This window comes from Panthera tigris, chromosome B1, assembly GCF_018350195.1.
Source record: "Panthera tigris isolate Pti1 chromosome B1, P.tigris_Pti1_mat1.1, whole genome shotgun sequence".
NCBI classification, from domain to species: domain Eukaryota; kingdom Metazoa; phylum Chordata; class Mammalia; order Carnivora; family Felidae; genus Panthera; species Panthera tigris.
This window is the reverse complement of record NC_056663.1, coordinates 13589479-13611993: the sequence shown is the minus strand read 5'-3', so window position 1 is coordinate 13611993 and position 22515 is coordinate 13589479. Positions and strand designations below refer to the sequence as shown.

The window sequence follows — 22515 nt, the reverse complement described above, 5'->3', positions numbered from 1 at the left end:
CACAAGCCTCTCACGGAGTTCTCCTTCCTACATCTTATGCTCTCGGATCACACATACACGCAGCATAGCCCTTATGATGTCATTCTCCTCCTTGATAACTTCATCGGCTCTTGACTAATTACCGCATTATACACAAAGGTCTCACACCAGCATAAAAAGGACTGTTCAGTCTTTAACATACCTTGACAGTTTTCAGATACTCAGGGGATTTAACTATTCACTCCCCCCTCCCCCCCAAAGAAACAGCCAGCTTCCCCCTGCTCCATTTTTTGCCCCCTTCTTTTGTCCTCCTCTTTCCCTGAATTACCCTGCTAGCCTCCAGAATATGCCAACTTTACCCCCAAGGGTAAAGTTTTTAGAACTTTTAGAACGAAGGTCCCAGTGGATGCTAGATCTTCCTGCTTAGAGTCACCAGATGCTTTGTAGGTGCCCAGTTATGCATGTAGCTTCTGCCAGGTCCTCAGGTATTTGTTGAGTCCCAGGGGAAACACTGTGTTAGAATGCGGAGGTGGGCTTTGACATCAGACTGGCCCGAGACTGGTTCCGGCTCTTGGAATTTTTAGCTCTGGTATCTTAGCTGAGTTATAGCGTGTCTCTCCCTGCTCCAAACACTTTTGTGGCTTCCTATTGCTATTTGGGGGAAGGCAGACTTCCGGAAATCAACATAATTAAAAAAAAATTCAAATTCCTTTAAAATCCGAACTACAAAACCCGATTCTCCTCTCCAACTTTATTTCAAAAGTCATCCAGTCTTCTTGACCATTAAGTGACCCTTCTGTGGCCTGCTTTCGGTTTCTCAAATCCTCTTTCAAGCTACTGCCTTCCTCAGGCCAGGACCGGGCCCTCCTTCTACCTAAACTCTCTTGCTGGATCATCTGACTCGTTTGTTCCAATCCCTTGAGCCCCAGCTTTAAATCTATCCATTTTTCACAAAAGACTTCCTTGATGATCTGATCCAGAGATGTCCCTCTCTCCTCCACCCCGGATACTCCCTCTCACTGAAGCCAGTTCCTTTTCTTACGTGTGGTATGATTTCATGTTTGTGGTTTATGATGTAAGGTCTATTTCTCCCGCTAGACTTGTAAGCCCCCATAAGGACAGGAGACATATCTGTTCGGTTCATCATGCTGTCTTCCGGGCTCTGCACTACAGCACAAGTAGTCCACTCAAGGCAGACAAAGAGTTACATTCCTCAGCACCTCCCTTTTCTCATTTATACAACAGGGATAGCAAGAACCCAGGCTCTTTGCTTTCAAGAAGCTGAGCACAGAGTCTGCACAAAGTAGGTACGCGATAATCGTTAGTTACCCCCATTTCCACTTCCAGACCACGGTTCCCTCAGGGGAACTGCCTTCTCTCTGCCCCCTCCACACAACCCAGCACCGAGCACCCATCGGTGTTTGCCTTAATTGAATTAAGCGTGCCATCCGAAATCACAACTTGCCATTTTTTGCCAAATTCGCTCGATTCGACTCACACACTGAGATTTGCTTCTCCATGATCATAGAGTAGAACGTTCACTCAAACTTTGCTGTCACGCTCCAATTAAGTGCATACACATGGAGGAGGGTACAATAATATGCTAGCCTCACCAGGTTCTCTTGCTTTCATACGCTGTGAAGAATTTTCCTTGGGACATTTTCTTCCTAATTAAAATTTTAAAGTCATATACATATATATTGTCATACATTTACGTGACTTGTTTTATATATACATATATAGATATATGGTTTGTTTTATAGACGTATTGTGACGCAGACAAGCAAACAATGAACGTATTCGGATTAAACAATAAATGATGCTTAGATCCAAATTCAAAATTTCACTGTTGAACAAAGAGAGTTTGAGAATGTTTGCAAAATAGGTCCAGTGCAGGATTCCCGAACAAGCACACAATTGTTTTACTCTTTCTGTCTGGATCATTAGCAAGCTGTCTGGGAAACAGAGGGGGTGCTAAACGAAAAATGTGTTATAGGTGGGGCAACTATTTAATTTAATGACCACACCAAGACATTTTTAAGAGGGAAAGGAGGCAGCATTAATTATGTTGGGGTAACAGACATAAACCTGGGTTATTCCAGGGCTGATATCTTGTGCTTCTGGATTTGTCAAGAACTCAGTTCTAAACCTACACCACCAACAAAAACAAAGGTTTTGGGTTTTCCTATCAATCCACCTGTGTCTAGCATTTTCAACTGTTCTTGTCTTCATTTATTTTTAATGATACAATATTAGGGTATCCTTCAGCATAATATAATAGCAGCATAATATCTGATTCACCCAAGGTGAGGTTCACGGAAAAAAAATAAATCCTAAGGACCAAAACACCGCCGCGACACAGTGGAAGGGAGGATGCAAAGCCCACGTCTGCGGAGTCAGAGCACTGACTCGGGCTCAGCCAGCTCCCTGGTCTACCCTGTTGGCAAGACGGTGCTCTGGGACTCCCGGCATCATTGTCTTTATTGTCTACTGAACAAATCCTCGCTTCTGTCTGAATTTGTATGTTCAGAACACGTCGGCTCGTTACATTTATTGCATTTTAAATGATATTTAAAATTGAGGTAAATAATTTAAAGAGAAAACATCAAGGGCTTGAAATGAGTATCTTTAAATATAATGCAATCAGGTCGCTATTTTTGCAATGTTTGGTGACATTACTGGGGTGATACTGAGTAACTGCTGACAATTAGTCAGAAGATGGAACAGACGTCTTGTAAGAAAATTACTCCCAGGTGACAAAATATTGAAAATTCAATTATACTCTGTTTATTATAGGCTTATATTAGCAACTATATTCCCAATAAAGACCTTGATAATAAACAAATTAATGGGAACACAGGGGAGTACTTTTAGAAATATTTTTTTCTCCTTCTAGTATTCCACAATATTGATTTCTAAAGTGCTCCAAATGACACAGTAAAGCTTGCCAGAGGAAATTCTTAACATAAATTATATAAGAACATATGACATATTAGAGTACTCGAGCTTATGAAAATAACTTTAATATATAATGACAATGTACGATAAATTTAATCTTTAAAATTTCAAGTTCTGCAAGTATATAAATCATTTAGAGAAGAAAACCTAGGGAATGCAGATAAGAAAAAACCCACAATAAGGGATTCACAAGTGGTCTGAATTCTAATTAAAACAGTACGCCATGGAAGTCCATGCATTCATTCCCCTTTTTACAAGTGTGGTTTTAAAAACGCCCACAACAGAAAACTCTTTATAAAGTATTTTTACAGGTCAGAGTATATAAATATCCATTTTCCTACCTGTATAGAGTTAAGTTTGTCCATTGATTCCTCTCAACATTTTCTGACATTATGTCCGGTTGAAACGGACACGCATTCATTCAGTTGTTGCAAAAATTTAAGTGCGCACCTGTTTTGGAGGTAGTCCTATTGCTACACAATCCAAGAGATTTAGACGCGTAGTTCCTCTTCTCTAGACACATATGACCCAGTGTAGGACAGTAAGATACACAGATAATCTCAAAATAATGTAGTGAATGCTAAATGTCGCGGAAAACCTTGCGCGAACAGACCCAGTGGGATTTTAGAGGCAGGGCAGCTCAGTTAGCCTTTGGGTCATAAGGACAACGAAAAGGAAGAGCTACTTAAACGCAGCCTTGAAAAGGGGCAGGAATTTCGATCAGTAAAGAGTAGCTGGGAGGGTCTGCAGGTTGTCAGCATGGCCTGATCAAGGCAAAAAGGCAAGACAGCACATGGCATCATGACAGAAAAGTCCATTGTAATGTTTTCACGAGGAATCTCAAGGAAAGAGGAAGATAAGATTATTTGCTGTTCACATAACACAAAAGATAAGCTTACAGAATTTAAGTCTTTCCAAGAAGGTTGATTCAATTGTCACTACTATTTTCTTTGGTGAACAGACATTTTCTAGAGTCAGGAATCAAGAGAATGGAAGGGGAAAAAAATTAAAGATTTCTGGTTGTGCAAAAGAACAGAAGAAAAGCAGAAATTTGAATGCAGCAATATATATGCTCCCTGTACACCGAGGACTAAGAATAGCTTGGAAATAAATAAATAGTTTGAATTTGATGAAAGGGTATTGAAGGGGAAAGACTTCAAGTAGAGAAGACAAAGTAATAAGCTTGAAATTTTGGAAGTGGTTTTGAAATGGTAAGTGAGAATAAAAAAATAGAAATCTGAGCTCCACTTAGGCAAATCGTTCTCATTGCCATTATGAAAAATATATAATGCACGGCATGTGAGTTCATAAAGTTTAAAAAAAAATTTTTTATAGTGGTTTATGTTTGCAAAATTCGTTTAAAATTTTCCATCGTGAGGGGCGCCTGGGTGGCTCAGTCGGTTGAGCGGCCGACTTCGGCTCGGGTCACGATCTTGCGGGCCGTGAGTTGGAGCCCCGCGTCGGGCTCTGTGCTGACAGCTCAGAGCCTGGAGCCTGTTTCGGATTCTGTGTCTCCCTCTCTCTCTGCCCTTCCCCTGTTCATGCTCTGTCTCTCTCTGTCTCAAAAATAAATAAACGTTAAAAAAAATAAAATAAAATTTTCCATCGTGAAAGACAGGGTATGTTTTTGTGACTTTAGACGGCCACATGATGTTGAGTAGGGAAAGAATAGAAAGGGTACCAAAGAAGCATCAGGAAGCCAGCAAGGAAAAAGCAGAATTCAAAATCAAATATAATTCAGGGGCTCCTGGGTGGCTCAGTCAGTTAAGGATCTGACTCTTGATTTCAGCTCAGGTCATGATCTCACGGTTGGTGCTGTGGAGCCCCGTGTTGGGCTCTGCACCCACAGTGTGAAGCCTGGTTGGGATTCTCTCTCTTTGTCCCTCCCTTGCTTATTGTCCCTCTCTCAAAAATAAATAAATACACATTAAAAAATATATATGTGTATGTGTATATATACGTATATATACATACTGAATTCAGATTCAGTCTGTGAAAGAAAAAAAGATTTGGAAACACCATTAGTGAAAATAAAAACAAAACAAAACATTTTGCTAAAAGGCTAACCTTAAGGAGAAAAGAGGGACATCTGAACAATGTATTGCCTGATATGAGAGGAAATTAACACAGAAGTCTTAAAAGAGACAAACATGACTCAGGAGGTCTGATATGCATAAATACTCCAGCTCTTGGTCGAGTCATTTCGAAAATACTATACAATCCACTCTGGTGGGTCCTGTTTTTTCAGCTTTGTACCCCCGTGAAGAGACAGAAAGAACGCTTTCGCTGCATTCGCTGAATGAATAATGAAAAGCAAAGTACTAAAACCGCAGACAACGATGTTTCCACAAAGGGGAGGAATAGGAGGTAAACTTCAGACACATTGTAGAGCTGGAAAGAGTGAACCCAAGAGAGGAGCGCACGAGACATCCTCTCAATGGGGAAGTCAGGATGCCAGAAGCTCCCCACCATGATTCCAGGGAGCTGGCCAGAAACAATGCCCTTCAAGTGTTACTCCAGAGGCTTCAAGGAAAAGGCCGACACACTTGTCCAGGAAAAGGGGGTCAAAGAGCTGGAGTGGGTTTGCCTGTTGGGCGCTCTCCCTAACTGAAGGGGCTTTTCTGTCTTAACTTTGAAGACGCCAAGAAAAATAAAACCTCCCCTCCAGGAAGTGCTAAAGCTACTGAAAGTGAGGGCTGTTATCTTCCTTTACAGGGAGTGGTGGTTCCAAGAGGTGATGGGTCTCGAACATTGCCAGCACCCTCAACGTGGAAAGCGACAGGCTGATTTAATAATCAATGAGGCAAGTAATGATGAGGTTTGGTCCACCTTAGTGCTACTTTCAAATGCCTTATTGTTTCCTTCAGCTTGGAACGGAGCATCACTATTATTATGTACAATTTGAAGGCCTTGTATTTTTAGTTACTCTAACACTATGAGCTATGTTAAAATGCATCACAAATGCTTACAGTCTTTTGCATGTCTCTTGCGTGTTTTACTACTAAAAAAAAACACCCTATCTGTTTTATTGATCAAATATCTGTTTGTAAGCAAAATACTCTTGGAAGAACATATTTTCCAGGAACTAGGGAAGAAACAGAAGTAATTAAAATACATTTAAAGCATAATAAAACAATTTGAAGGTATTAACGATGAAAACTGCTCTGTCGAGTATTCCCTAAAATTTTGTAAAGATGTCAGTGTCACACTTAATATAGAAAATATGCAAAGTATAGTTAAAAGACTCCTGGTTTATGTTTTTCATAACATAATGAATCTGTTGACAGTATGTATATTGCTGTTATTTATAATCCCGTGCTGACAAGAAAATGTCACCAATTACTGGCTACAATGACAGAACACAATTTATTCCTAATGATTTATACCCGTTAGGAAAAAACAAGTAGGCTACTAAAAGACAGCTACCATTCTATTCCCCAGTAGCAGTTTTCGAAAACATAACAAGTTATTTCTGTTAATGAGCGTTTGCATAATTTACCTAGATAACACTTTAAACTACAAACCAAAGTAAGGTATTCTCAGGTTTGCTATTTGAAACACAAAGAACTACAGTATCGTGTTTGTGGAGCCAGCTTTCATCAATGCACATACTCTATGCGCTTTTCAACCTAGATCTCTTGAAAGCTGCATTGACTTTTTGAGTGTGGGAAACAAGATTTGAAAAGGTACGAAGTCAGCCCTTCAAACAGATATTTACTGCTCATCCTGGCTTATTAGGAACTGCGGGTTGAAAGAAACGTGTATTTGAAACCCCAGTTACAAAGAAATTTAGAGATGACACAAGAGAGGAAAAAGCAGGAGAGGGTCTTAGTGATAATTAAGAGCAGGGAGGCTAAATGGTACATTACAATACAATGTCACTAGATTAGTAAGAATTAGCCAATGTGAGGAGAAAGTTATAAGAAAGTTCCGATCCAGTAATCCATAGTAGGAAATTAGTTCTAGGAAATAAGTGTTTTATGCAAAATTCTAAAGAAATCCAAAACTGAAATTACAGACAAATTGATGGAGGGATTACAAAGATATTTATATGGAAGGGGAAAGAATGGATCTTCTCAATGAGGACGGGAACATCCTGGTGACACTTAGGTCAGAGTTGAATAAAAGTGCCTTCAAAGGGGATTTAACCGCTGAAAACACATTTTGAGGACAGATACCATGCTTTTTGGCATTCTGTTGGTACATAGCATAGGCATTAAAAATAACTTCCAGCCAGAAATACGATGGATGTCTCTGCCTTCAAAAAAGCAAGAGAAAGCGTGTGTGTGTGTGCACAGGTGTGGTCCTCAGAAACTAAGGGGACATGATGAATTAGGAATATTCAGTGAATAATGAAAATGATTAGGGCTAGGTGGTAGGATCAGTTTATCAAAAAATGAATCTTGGGCCTTATTAGTTTTGAGAAAAGAAGACAACAGCCTTGTTTCTGTAGTATAAGAAAGATTATGACGCGAAACTGAGCACCAACATTTTTCTATATCCATCCAAGAACTTAGGGTAAAAATCAGGAAACAAAATTTCCAGGTAAACACAGAAAAAGGGGTAAAGTCAGGAAAACTGTGATACCTACTTCAGGCACGTCTCTCTCTAAGCTGCCTGACAGAGAACAGAACTAATGTCTCCTAAGGCCTCTGTCAGACTTATGATTATGAAATTCAATTATCCGGCAGGTCCTTTTGCAACACAACGCAGAAGTGATTTGCACAGATCATTTCCTCTAGAAACAGGCAGGTAATCACAGGAACGTTAGTCCAGTGAAATAACACCCTGAGCCACATTGTGTTTTGAGAGTCTGTAGTATCTCAAGAAAGACACAGATAATAATACATGGGGAAATTTGGGGGTAGGAATGATCATATATGGAAACCGAGTATGACCATAGTCAAAACAAACCAAATCTTCCCCCTTTAAAAAGTACATGAAAGAGAAAGAGAAATGGTGCCTGTTTTTTGTTGGTTAAAACAGACCAATTATCATTGTATGAAAGATTTATTGAAATATTTAGGTCATCTCAGTTATTTTTGTATTCTCCGATAAACATTAAGTGCCTACTTGCTAGGTATGGCAAGATATTTAAAAAGATTTTTTCCTTGAATATCACTACTAAGCATATTTTCTACACTTATAAAATACCACAGAATTCTTAATGTTTATTTAGAAAGGACTCAGCACTGAATCAAATTTATTTTAGGAATCTGAGATGACACGAGTAATATAGATGGAATGTTAGTCAAAACAAAACAAAAGATAACAGAACTTCGTAGGCAACAATGCATATTGTATTAGTTCAAGGGCCATAGTTTCATTCTTTGGAGACCGAATACTTCTAAGAGACATTCGAACAAGCAAAGGAAGCTTGGATTATGTTTGATTGATGCAAATAATAAATCTAATTTTTCCTGCTACTTTAGGTGGTTTATTAGGCTTTTATGCTTCATATCATCACTTTGCTAGACCTATCCTAACCCAACATGATGACTTCTGTCCCTTGTGGGAAATCCTCAAGAGAAAACTTAGCAATATTAGCTTTGTAGTGTTAACCAAAGACAAAACAATGCATATTTTAAAAACTGTTTAATAAGAAGACACCGTTTGCAGAAACTCAGACCCAAAGACATTGGGTGAATGGTCCAAGGTCAAGCAATGACTTAATTATAGAGCCAGAATAAGAAATCAGATCTCTGTACTTCTAATCAAGTGTCATTATCACTGCACCTATGAAACTCTCTTCTAAATATAGTAGAATTACATCTTAAACTAAGAAGTGTGAAATAAATCTAACTACACAGAAGCTTATGGTGACAAGGACGACATTTACACTGGCAAGGATTTGTCCTTCTCTTTGAAAAGTACGTGATCTGAGGGACCTACACTCTACAATTGTCTGGTACCGATAGATTCCACTCAAGAGTAGGCAGTGTGCTACCGTGGGTTTGGGAATCAAACAGCAGCTTGAATCTTGGCTTTGTCGTTTAGTATCTGTGAGACCTTAGCATGACATTTGGATTCTCTAAGCCTTAAGTTTCTTTCCATTGGTAAAATAGGGATAATAATGCTAAACTAAGAGGGTAATAGATCGAATATAATAGGTACTCAATAAAAATCAAAAATGTATCCCTGCCTCTGCCCATAACTCTATCAAACTCCTACTCTGCCATTAGATTCTCATATAATGGTTTTTCCAAAGACCAATAACAATAATACTCATAGACAAAATCCTTAGCAATTTTCATTGGAAGTGTCACTTCGTTTCTGCACAGTAATGACACTCTCTATGGGAAGTCAAAGGATTTGGTAGAGAATACAAACTGTTCCAGAAACGAATGACATCTTAATAGCGGAACCAGAATTGGTTGGGGTAAGAGGATTGTTGTGGCTGAAGATTTCTAATTCAAATAGAATAAGAATTGTATTTCAAGGAGAGGATCAATCTAGACTCTCACTCTTTCGATTGTTTCTTCAGGAAAAGGAGTCTTACCTGACAGCTATCAACTATCCATGAGTGATACATTCAGTACAAACTACCTGAAATACGGGAAAAGCAACCCAAACTCATGGGTATATATCATCAATATTCTTATCCCTTAAAGCTCAAACGTTCACCTCCATGTAGATTTCTTTTCAGTAGTTTTTATCCTTCTAGCAATCAATCTCGCAAAAGATAGGTAAAAAGTATGACGACACTTTAAAGAAATGCTGTAGCCCAAGTTCCCCTTTGGACCATCTGCATCAATCTCTTAATATTTGGAGAAGAAAAAACAGTAAGTACACTCAGTGTGCGAATGGTGAAACCGGGAAGTTAACATCCAGACCCTTAAAAGATGCAAATGTGAACAGTGACAACTAATGGAATATAAATCCTTTGCCTTTATGTCATTGAGGGGCCCACTGGCCAAGGGTCAGGACAACTGCTGTGACTTCGCCAAGCTATCTCCAGAACTCAGCCATCCTGATTTAAAATCTTTATCAGAACTGAGACCCACAGGTGGAAGCGGAATACGGTTTATTGCGAATAACCTTGCAGCCTCCTTCTTTGCATCACCCCGACACAGGTCCTGGTGTTCTCCCGTGGTTCCCATGGAAAATGTATCAGTTGCAAAACCTTCATGGTGGCTGAGGTGAAGATAAACACCAAATCAAGGGTACGGGCAATCTGTTTCTGCATATTCCCTTAAATCCACATTTATTTTTAGTCTTCAAGAACATCTTTTACATACCGTTTACTGTCTCCCAAACCGCAACGTGAACTCTTTCGCACTATGATTTTACGTAATCGTGCAGATGAAAGTCTATTTTATTGATCTTTCTCTGGCCCTCCCCCCTTTTCTATGATGGCAACGTTCTTCCAGGTTCTGAACTCACATGCTAGGAGTCCTGTTTGGCTCGTTATCTTCCTTTCTCACCTTGCAAACCCCATCAACAGCACTACGACTTGTTCCTTCCTCCCTGTTCACAACCAGCCCATTGCTGGTTCATATGGGACCCTGGCTCATCAGTTCCAAGTCTGCCTTGAAATCATCTGTCCGTCATGTCTCAACTCCGCTTTAGGACATGGGCAGGACAGACACTATCCACAGCGACAAGCTTAGACCTTCAGCCTGACATTTACAGTTCTTCATAAATCAATTCCATTTCCCTGTCAACTTTACTCTCCATTGCTTCCCAGGAGGATTCTTCTAGATGGGGTGGCCTCCCCATGATTCCCCTTATTGATTCCAAGCATTTCCTCAAGCTGTCCCAACTGTAAGTAAGCGTGGCCCACGCTTCTGATACACTTAAACGTACTTTACCACCTTCCAAGTCCTGCTTAAATCCTAAAATTTCTGCAAAATCCTTTTCTGAATCTTGATTGCTTCTCTCTTCTCAATGTGCAGTTGAGCAATAATGTATTTCATCTTGCCGCTTTGCCTTCTAATTGTTTCTTCGTTGTAAAGCCCTGGATCTCCAAGTCTATTAGCTTGAAAGCAAAAGATATAATTTATTCCCCCAAAATATCTCTCAAAATATTTGATATAAGGATGTTCACAGAATACAATAAATCCTAACTTTTCGCAGGATGAATGCTTTATTTTTTACTGAAAAATAGATCTCAGGAACTGCTTGTGACATTATATATGACTTCCATAAGCCTATTGCATTCTGTTTTTCTATTACTACATTTTTTGCAATACCTATAGGTTACATATTGCACTGCTACCTGGGCTAATTGTGTATTCCCCAAAATGTTGCTTTTTAGTTAGCATTCTAGATGTCTCAAAAAATGACCAAACCTGTATTTAGTATCTAAAAACTACTCTTTATATAAGGAATTTCATAAATCTTTTCCTATTTCATTGCAAAGGTTTAACGGTACAATTTTTCACCGACGTCTCATTGCCAAAATTTAAGTATATTAGTATGTACTTATTAGACATCATGAAGCATCCCCTAATTAAATTAAATGACATTTACAAAAATGAATCGTGTGAAGACAATCAGTTGAAATCCCTACACCATAGACTATACTGTACAACATTTAGATTGACTGAAGGTAAATAAAAAGAAATATTTTAAAAAGGAAGAAACCAGAAACGGTAATTTGCTCTAGGGGTAAAGCCAACATATCTAAGCGCACACACACGCACACACACGCGCAAACACCAGTAAATAATGTAAATGACTTGACTATACTTTAAAAGCTTTCTTTAAAAAAATCTTTATAGAAACAATATCTTAAACTCTAGCTAAACAAAACACTTTCAAAAGATTAGGATCTAAATATCTCAAAAGAGACAAAGAATTATTAACATTCTTATTATAAGAAAGCACTTGAAATTCTCTAAGTAAAAAAAAAAAAAAAAAAAAAAATATATATATATATATATATATATATATAATAGCTACCTCTCTCTACTGCATCTTTCCCATCAGGCTAAGGATTGATGAAAAAAGATTTACCTCTTACTGCTACCATTGCCTTTTAAAATTTATTTGAGAAGGAGGCAGAAACTTGGTAGAAATGAATCTGCTTTGCCGAGCTGGAGAAGATGCAGATTTTCTTGGCACTTAGAATCTCTAACAAAGAGTGTGCAGCTATTTAAGCAAGGCAGGGTCCTGCTAGACCGGAGGACCTTACACTTGATCCATAGAATTGGCATCTCTACTCATTACGCTTATGAAGCCTACACCTATCTCTCCGAGCAGAAGGCCCCCATTTAAGGAGACGTTTATACATATCAGGTCTTCCTACAACCAAACCCTCTCATTAAGGCTGCATGTACACCCGGGGCGGGGCGGGGCGGGGTTAGGGGGGGAAGTGTCAGTGTCCTGGTGTCCTTGAATTCCACTCTCACTTTCCTTACGTCCTAGAATATCCGTTTCTTCATATACCCCGATAGAACAATGGACAAAGGGCATGAACTGGCAATTCACAAAAGAAGAAATACAAACAGAACTAAACCGGTATACAGATACATGAGAATATATTCAACCTATCAATCAAATGAATATAAATTCCAACAACAGTAAGATGCTATATTTTATCAAGTTGCCATCATGTTAAAGCATGGCAACATCTGTTGTCAATGGCTTGTGGAAAAAGACACTTTTTTGTACCGCTGGTGGGAGTGTAAATTGATACAAGTTTTTTTTGCAGGGCACTTTGACAGGGTCTATCAAAAGCTTTAAATTGTATGTACCCTTTGGCTCTGAGATCCCACTTCCAAGAATTTATCCTAAGGTAGTAACAGAATTCGGGGCAAGGATTTAGCCACTAGGATAGTTACTACAACACAATTTATAACAGGGAAATTTCAAACAACCTACACGTCCAAAAGTAGTGGGTCTGTTAAACAAATTACAGTAAAGCTTAGCATGGAAAAATATTATTTTGTAGAAGAATGTCTGATAACATGGAGTGACTTCGGTAAAAACAGAAATTGCAGTTTTAGTTTTTGAAAAGTATACACACAGAAAAGAATAAAAGCGTAAATACCAAAATAAAAACTCGTTCATACTACCCATTTGCTTCTCTGCACTGTCCAATGACCATGTGATGCAAAGTAACTAAAATAGATCCATTAAGGGCATGAATTTAAACACTCATGATATTTTATACTTAAATTTGTTTGATCTAAAGTTTCATTTTTATCATGTCTGTCATGACCTATCATTTTACTTGGTTATCGAGATAGTACAATGCAAACAATGACTGAATGTTTAAAAAATTCTAATGATTATCTGAAGTCTTAAGCTTTTTAAAGAGGTTCATCTGAACAACGAATAAGCACCTATGAGAATATTTTGTACCCTACAATCTATACAATGGTGCACCAGTCACAGTAAATGAGACGCAGTCCATTATAAGGGAATGTTTTATACTTGTGTTCTGCAGCAACTGACATTTCGTTCAAGCACTTTCAAATCCCCCAGGAATCTCCAGCTGCTGTATGTCAAAATTTTAAGATCTCTCTTTGTGAACTTTAACACCCCTATAAAAACCAGTTGGAAGATCAAGCCTACTTCCTACGGATTACTTTGATATTAACTAATTAAGACAAATCAATTATTCAGTTTAGTCTGAATAATCATCTCACAGGGTCACCATCTTCCAAACTGCAACATACAGGTAATAACTTCCACTCTGGCGCTTTATAGCGTATTTCTCTTTTTTCTTTTTTTTTTTCTTGGACATATCTCTTGTGATATGGCTTTCTGGCCCCCTTCTGGATGTGATTTTTAAAAATAAATGTTTGATAATGCCTTGAGAGTATTAATTAATGATCAAATCTCGTTATACAATTTTAAGTTTATAAACACGCACATTTCTTAAGCAAAGGAAAGGATAAGGAAAAGAAAGAAGTTACCTATGTGTCTGGAAGAGTACGGAGAACAGTCCTGTTAGGTCAGGCTCCGAAGTCAATAACTACCTGTTTTCCACTGGATTCTGGGTGTGTGTGTGTGTGTGTGTGTGTGCGTGTCTGTACTTACGGTTTTATAGAACTACCTGAAATAAAGCATCAATTTTGAATAAGAATGTACTTTCCCCCAAACCTTCTGATGACAGAGTCTCAATTCCGTCAGCTATCATCAACTTATACTACACCGACTTGCCATTTGCATGATTCTAATCAATACAGATCGAAGTTTACCTTTTTTAAGTGTACCTTTTCTATAACAAACCCAAAACTTATCATGCACACACAGTTTTAAGATGAAGAGTACCTTAAACGATAAAACGCTTTGAGAGATTCGCAGTGACATAAATTTGTATTTCCAAGATCCCTTTGCTCTACATCCCTCAGAGGCCAAATTATCAATGTTCCCTAATCTCTCTGTTCCCCTTCTCGTTGCTGGATGGCTCCTTCCTTTTCCTTATAAAGAGGCTGAAATGTCCTCCGACATAAAAATACCTCTGCCTCTGTGTATCTCAGGGGTTGCCAGCCTACCTCCCTTCTGTCTTTGGAAAGAATGATCAACACTTGTTGGTGCCATATTTTTAGGTTTCTGTTCTTATGCCCTCCCACTGCAATTTGACCACCAGGCCCCCTACACAGAAATGAATAACCTCGTGTGCAGTCCAAAGGGTATCTCTGCACTTGACTCACTAGACTTTTGGAAGTTCAGACCCTCTCTCGCTTCCCATCCCCGCTCTCTCTTGTCTCCTGTGAACAGATTGTTGATTTTCTCTTTATCTCTGTGGAGGGTCCTCCTTTGTCTCTTTCATGGGTACTCCCTTTAAGCCTTTATGTTACATATTGGTGAACTCAGGACTTAACCTTCCGTTCTCCTCTTGACTCAAGGTTTGCTTTTGGGGACACTTTTAATTCTGCCACATGGCTTGCACTGCAATGATATGGATTATAAGGTAAATGTTTTTAAACAAAATCTACTTGAATTTTCTTACTCTATGTATAACTGCCTAATAGATTATTGAACTTTGGTGTCCCCAGACACCTTAAATACAACCCGTTCATGTCTGACTTACTAACTCTACGACAAACAATATACTTTAACCTCCAACTTGAATTATACCATTGCTGGGATCGTACTGTTCTTCCACATTACAGGGTCTTTTTAAACGTCCCTAATCCCAGCACGATGAATAAATCTTCAACTCTTGATGCTTTCTATTTCAATCAGTCTTCCTCTCCTGCCTAGTTCTTGGTTTAAACTTGTGTATCTTCTCACTCTGATAATTATACTACTACCTGGTTGGCCCATTTGCTTTCAAGTTCGACCTACAAACCCACTGCGTCTTTGCTCAGCAAACACTGTACCTCCAGGCTCAGGCACTGGGCAAGATGAGTACAGAGATGGAATGGTGAACAGAGCCGAGCCCCTACAGATCTTACTCCCTGTGGGGAAGACAGTCGACTTTCGGGACTGCTTTCAGAGTGCTCCGTAGACTGTAAATAGGACTGTAATATTACTCTGCACGAAAATCCTTCAGAGCCTTTCCATCACCTTCAGGAAAAAGGACAGATGTCTTAACATGGCCGCGTGGCCGTTTGCAAATATGGTTTGGGGCAGCTTGCACCGCCGCAAATCATCACTCACCTCCCCACATCCTGTGTTCCCGGTACCAAACAGCCCATGGCTCTCAGAAGAGTCCCTACAGATTTTATCCCTTCTCCTTTGCTGCTCTACCTACGTCTTGAATTTCTATACATCTTCGAGCCTGCATTCCAAAGCCACCTCCTTCTTCTTCCCTCTTCTCTCCCACCCTCAATCTCTGTTGGCAACAATCTTCTCTGTGCTGACACTGACTTTGCATATCGTGTGCTAATATCATTTACCACATTAAAATCCAAGCCCGTTGGCCCACTCAGCCTATGAGTCTCTCGAAGTTGGGGATGACTTCTTACTCCTTTTTGTTTTTCCAGCACCTGGTACAATACCCAGCATTTACTGTTCATTGAGGGAAGATGTAGTTGGCATAGTAAGTAAGAAATCAGTTCAAAAAGTCACATCTAAACTGTGTTCACTTTTCAGTTTCTGTGTGACAATATTTAATGTTTATTTATTTAAGAGAGATAGAAATAGAGAGAGAGAGAGAGCGAGCAGGGAAGGGGCAGAGAGAGAGAAAGAGGGAGACAGAATCCAAAGCAGGCTCCGTGCCATCAACATAGAGCCTGATGTGGGGCTCAAACCCACGAACCATGAGATCAGGCTCAGGACCTGAGCCGAAACTGACTGAGCCACCCAAGTGCGCTGTCTGTGCGACGATATGTAAAGTCAAGGTACTACTCATAAGACATTTTTAATAGCCCTTTTCTCAAATTTATACGCATTTGTAGGAATTTCAATATGCATTTTAAAGTGATTTTGCATTTTTTAGCAGCCCCTGGGTGGCTCGGTGGGTTAAATGCCTGACTCTTGGTTTTGGCTCAGGTCATGATCTCACAGTTCATGGGTTCAGGCCCTGGGGCGGGCTCTGTGCTGACAGTGGGAAGCCTGCTTGGGATTCTCTCTCTCCCCCTCTCTCTCTGCCCCTCTCATGTCTCTCTCTCAAAATAAATAAATAAACTAGGGGCGCCTGGGTGGCGCAGTCGGCTAAGCGTCCGACTTCAGCCAGGTCACGATCTCGCGGTCCGTGAGTTCGAGCCCCGCGTCAGGCTCTGGGCTGATGGCTCGGAGCCTGGAGCCTGTTTCCGATTCTGTGTCTCCCTCTCTCTCTGCCCCTCCCCCGTTCATGCTCTGTCTCTCTCTGTGCCAAAAATAAATAAAAAACGTTGAAAAAAAAAAAATTAAAAAAAAAAAAATAAATAAATAAACTTAAAAAAAAAAAAGATTTTGCCTTTAGTTTCTGTACAGTCTACTCATTATGGAAAATTATCTCAAATCCACTGATAAATATAAAAAAACTTCAAGGTAGTAAAACCATTGTTCACACTACTCAGTAAATAATGTATAAGGTCTTCACGTTTATACTTGCATGTGTGTATAATGTTGATAAGCAGAATTATTATGACTTGGGAAGAATATTCTTTAAGTAGCACCAAGAAAACCCCAGTTAGTTGCTTTTCAAACACTTGAATACCCACAGAATGGCAAATCCACTAAGGTTCTATGGCTCTAACACTCAATTTTTCTATTTCAGTGATAATTACATCAATAAACCTGATTCAGCATTTGCTGCCGTTCAATTCATTAATTAAAACAATCTTCCTGCTACCACTGTGATTTTTCAAGGATATCAAAAACACATTCAAAAATCAAAATAGCACACATCATCAGTTTTGATATGTGCCTAGTACGCTTTACTTTGATTTCGACTCTACAATGAAAAGAACATTTAGACTATAAACAGAGAGAGCATCTAGTCCACATGCTCTGAACAATACTTAAAGCACAAATTGAAGTCTGCAGAAATGGCAATAGTCATGTGAAAAGTAGCAAACAGCCAAGAGGTTCTGAAAATCCTCTTAGACTGGAAAACACACATATATATAAATACTTAGGTCACAGCAACAAAGTTGGTATACTTTAGAGCCTCCTTAATTAGTGTGTCAGAACGCTAAATTTAAAAAAAAAAATTCACATCATAGCTTTATTCGCTCGGGTGACCTGTACCACATCCACGAAATAAACGTATCTCATTCTTCAAAGTGAAATAGGGAAGCTTTTGTGAAGAGAATGGCAAGTCGCTATTAAACCATAAATGTATACATATCAAGGCAATATAATTACTTTTATATATTCGAAACTATTTGACTGGACTCTGCAAAGCAGCACTCTAATTCTGAGCTTGATTTAGCAAGTATACAGCATCTGACTTTTGCTGTTTCTGACATCCCAGGGCACCTAAAACATAAAATATAATTTACAACGGTAGAACACGCCAAAAGTGACCATTACATGCCAGAAGAGAGCCCATAATGGAATTTATATGCAAATTATAGTTTAGTATGTGTAGTAAAATCTCATAAAATTAGAATAACGCTGAAGTATTTATTTCCTGTGGCAACAGAATTCCACCCTAATTCGTAAAATCAATTTCCAAAGTAGGCTGAAAGGTTCGTGGGTAAAGTTGAGGCAATGGAATTCTGGGGCGCCTGGGTGGCTCAGGTCATGATCTCATGGTGTGTGAGTTCAAGTCCTGCGTTGGGCCCTGCCCTGACAGCAGGGAGCCTGCTTCGGATCCACTGCCTCCCTCTCTCTGCCCCTCCCCTGCTCGTGCTCTCGCTCTCTCTAAGATAAATAAATGTTTCAAAAATGAAAACAGTATTCCCAAGGACAACTGGTTCCTTGAAGTATTTTAGCTGCACAAAGTATCTATTTCACCTAAAAATATTGCACTTTACTGCTCTACCCTCTTTGTCAGCCAAATTAGCCCTTAAAACTTCAGGATCATGCACAATTAGTGTGGCAGCAGTGAGGTCCTACAACAGGTATATTGCTAAGACCCCAGGTGAGAAATAAAGTCTTTCAGGAATGATGTATTTTATCGTGTGAACTGATGAGCATCAGGTAATTGCCTTTTAATTGACTGGCTGTCTAAGTAACATGCCTTTGAGGGAAACACTACTTTTGAAATTTCCTTTGGCCAGGAGGGGAAGGAGCAGGCTAAAAGTCTTTGAAGTCTACAGCCATCAGACTAATTATCGGCACCATTCAACGTACATTCATTTAATTACAGTAAATTAAAAAGGATGTGGGGTTTGGGAGGAAAATAAAAGAGTCAATAAATGGCGACAGAAACACCAGACTATGCAAATTATCAGTGCCTTTTCTGGAGACCACTAGCCCTCCCTCCCCTCGACACACGTACAAAACTAATGCAGACAGAGAGAGAGTAAAAAGAGGCGGGGGTGGGTAGGAGGGGGGATTCGCTGTGGGCCAAAACGGTGGAGGTAACTTGATGATGCTTATCTAACTCAATCCCCATCACCTCTTAGGAAGGAGACATAATTGTCCACTTTTTACGGATGATAAGAACGCGCACTTTTGGGCACTCACTCGACGCCAGTGTTCTAGGCACACGATGAGCTCTGTAGATCTGAACTCGTTTAATCCTTACAACAGCCCTATACGGACTATATGCTATGTGCCATTTTCTCTATTTTACCCCTGTGGAAACTGCAGCACAGGAAGGTCAACTAACTTGTTCAAGGTCACACAGCGCAGAGGTGGTGGGACCCCTGCAAACCCAGGTGATCTGCCCCCTGACGACATGTCCTCAACCATCCCTCAGTGGAGGCCCTCGAGGTCCAGAATGACAATGAGGCAGAAGAGGAGTGCCAGCTCCTCCTGGTCTAACTTCAAAGGTCATGGCTTTCCAAGGGGCATAAGAGACTACGGAGAGAGGGAGATGAACCAAGACGAGGACCTCAGCAGGACAGCACCGCACCTCTGGGACTGCAGTACCCCCGAAGACGAGCAGGCAGAGAGGGGAAAGTTGGGAACTCCAGCTCCGGGTGATTCGGGAGCCAAGAGTCGCAGCTGCTGAAAGAAGAGACTGAAACCTTGACCAGTGTGACTCTAAACCCAGGCACCTTTCATGATGCCGCACCGCCGGACGACAAAGGATGGTCTATGTTTTGGCTTCTTCTGGGACAAGATGCACAAACAAACATTTTTAAAGCTTAAAGGTTGATGTCTTGGGGGGGGAAAAAAAAGTCCTTTGTTCCTGACATTTAAATAGACAGTTGGAACTGAGATCAGATTACCTGCAAAGCTGGAGAGCGGAAATTCAGCCGGGGGTCTTTTAACAATACAGCAGAGACAGGAAAGATGCTTAAAACAACCCAGAGCATACTGGTGATTCTACCTTTGCTGAGGGCGACTCATCACGTTTATTTTGTCACCTCTCAACAGCTTACCAGAACGGCGGCTTAGTAGGTGACCACAAACCACTGCCCCACCAGTATCTGGCTGGAGAATGAGGAGAACGACCACAGCAAGCACTATGTGTCTAGAACAGTCTTCTCCCATATCCTTAACTCAGAACAAGATCAACATTTGGAATTGCATACGTTAACTCAATATACCGGAAAAAAAAAAAAAATTCTTTCCCCTAAATGCTTTTTTAACTTCAAATCCCCGTGGTTGGTGAAGAGTTAGTTTTGCAAAAGAATAAATTTTATCACTTGTTTTGAATCTCTGCTAACATGGAGACGTGTGACATGGTCCGAATGTTCCTTTCCTCTTGTGGGATGCTCAGACCATCAAAATTTCATTAGCCTCACAGCCGTTCTAGCGCCTTCTTAACTTGAACTGTTGGCCTCTTTATCAATAAATAAATGAAACCTAATCCCTTTTAGTGACTACACTCTTCTTTGAAGTTTCAACTAGAACATCGGGCACTTGGCTTGCATAATTTTACAAATGTTGAATAACAGTTTTCTGGGGAAAACAGCCTATTCACAGTTATTTCAAATGATGAAAACAGTCAACGAAAACTCCAGTGCTAAACCGGATGAAAACAAGGCAATGTCTGGTTCCTAAATTCGTTTCATTTTGGTGAGTTATTTCTCACATGTCCTTCTTGTTTCGACCTAGAGTGATATAATGGAACTTCCAATGATGCATCTGAAGCTAGTGCAGTGAATGATATTAGACACTTAAAATAATGAAAAGCAAAGAAAGATATCACTGGAAAAATCAATAGCCTCTCAAACTTAGAGCTGCGAAGAATAACCGAGGACAGAATTCAATTATTTTTATTTTATATTAGAAATATTTGACCAGAAATAGTAACAGCAAACTACGTAACAGTTTTGAGGATACGGCTTAGAAGGATGTTAGAAGGCCGTGCGTAGGATTATGGATTCTAGTTTTCCCTACAACTCGGCTTAAGAAAGATATCCATAGTTTTGATATCAGAAAAAAAAAAAAATTCCTCCATACTCTTGTTTCATTCCACAATTCAAAAGATCTGCTACATATCCCAGAAAAGTATGCTTTCCCACCTCTTAATGCAATTCATTCCTTTTAGTGGAATCTTGCTCCTTCGCACTGATCAGTGACAATTCAGAACAAATAATCTGAAATTAATCTGAAATGCTCCTATGGCCGTACATATTAAATCTACGCGACAACCAGTGTCCCTTCAGAGGCCATATCTGTTTTATTTGCTCTTTTGTTTTCTTCCCTAGGCTGACCTCATTGGGACTTCTTGGACCATCAAAATGTTTTTTGTTGTTGTGTTTTTTTTTTTTTTTTTTCAAAAACAACCACAGCCAAACCTTGGGGAAAAGAGTAAACACGAGTTTAAGTCATCCCTTGCCCAGCGCAACAAACATTGTTTTTGACACTCTATACTCTTAACTTGGCTGACCTGTTTACTCTCAACAAATGCTACCAAATGTTCTGAATTTCGATGCAGGGCCCTTGACACCCTCTTCCTGTCTCTCTTCATTCTGCTTCATAACAAGCACCTGGAGCCAGGAAAGAGCACACCTTCTCTCACCTTGACGTAACTCCATGAACAAGGTCTACCAGGGAGCAGGGGAGGCGAGGACCTCCTCTACGTAATGACGGTCCATGCAGATGGTGAGGGTCCATGGTAGGGAGAAACCCAGTCTTCCTTCTCTCCTCCCTGCCATTTGGATATTTCATACTCTTAACTAAAAGCTGAAAATTTGGTAAGTTTTAGATTTTCCAAAAAGAAAAAAAAAACAAAAAACAAAAAACGGCATGTGTTGGGGCATTCACCGTGAAATCGTTTCAGCAGGTGTAGAATTTTAAAAATCGTACACTTCATTTCTGTTTTACGAATACAGATGCTCTAACAGGATACATTTGTCATTAGAAAGGATAAAGATGCCGCAAAGATTGTGGGTGGAAAGAACAACCTGACCCGATACCAGACAATATTTAACGGATACGGGTATGGATATAATGCAGATAATCAGAAACGAATGCATCATCTTGCTACGTTCTGTTCTTTTCTACAACTACCATAAGTTTTAATCATGTAGTTTAGGGAAATCAAATGCCGAGTGCTACTTTGGAATATAACCATCGTACCTGAAGATTCGGATAGACAGGAAACAAAGTTTGTACCAACGCTTACGCATTTAAGGTCAGGAACTTCTGAATCCCCGGTGAAAGCAGATACAAATACAGGTTTTACGGAGGTGAGTGGATTAGCTCAGAGAAACGCTGGCAGCCTGATTCGAAGACTCATTTTGTCAGAAAGAACCGTCCTTGTTTCCTGTTTGGGGCTGGAATAAAGCCAGCCACCATCAAAAACTGACACTTCCAAAATGAATACAGTGAGTGCGAATCATTAATCGATCTTGACTTTGGTTTGACGCGCTGAAGTATTCTACATAAGATCCTGTGTTAGTCGGTTTAAGTGAGACTTTTTTTGTGTGACTCGAAGGGAAGCCGGTAAGAGTGAAAGCATTAGGCACCACTCCGTCCTGTGGCAGCTAAAACGGAAAGCTGAACAGACCTGCTTTCCTATGGCAAAGCAAAACTGACAAAGTTGGTCAATAAGTAATACAAATGAAACGCCGTTGGTGAAACAACCATCTTTCTTTTCAAATGTCATGCAATTCCTCCATTTTAATTTTCTCCTTGCTTCCTGGTGCATCATACACACATAGCATCAATAACTATATTAAAGTA

The 22515-nt window shown here is 39.8% G+C and overlaps 1 protein-coding gene across 3 annotated transcripts in view; it reads right to left on the bottom strand.

Annotated features, from left to right (window-relative positions):
* Positions 1-22515, bottom strand: part of TENM3 (teneurin transmembrane protein 3) — a 446972-nt gene that overhangs the window by 400469 nt on the left and 23988 nt on the right. The window lies entirely within an intron of this gene.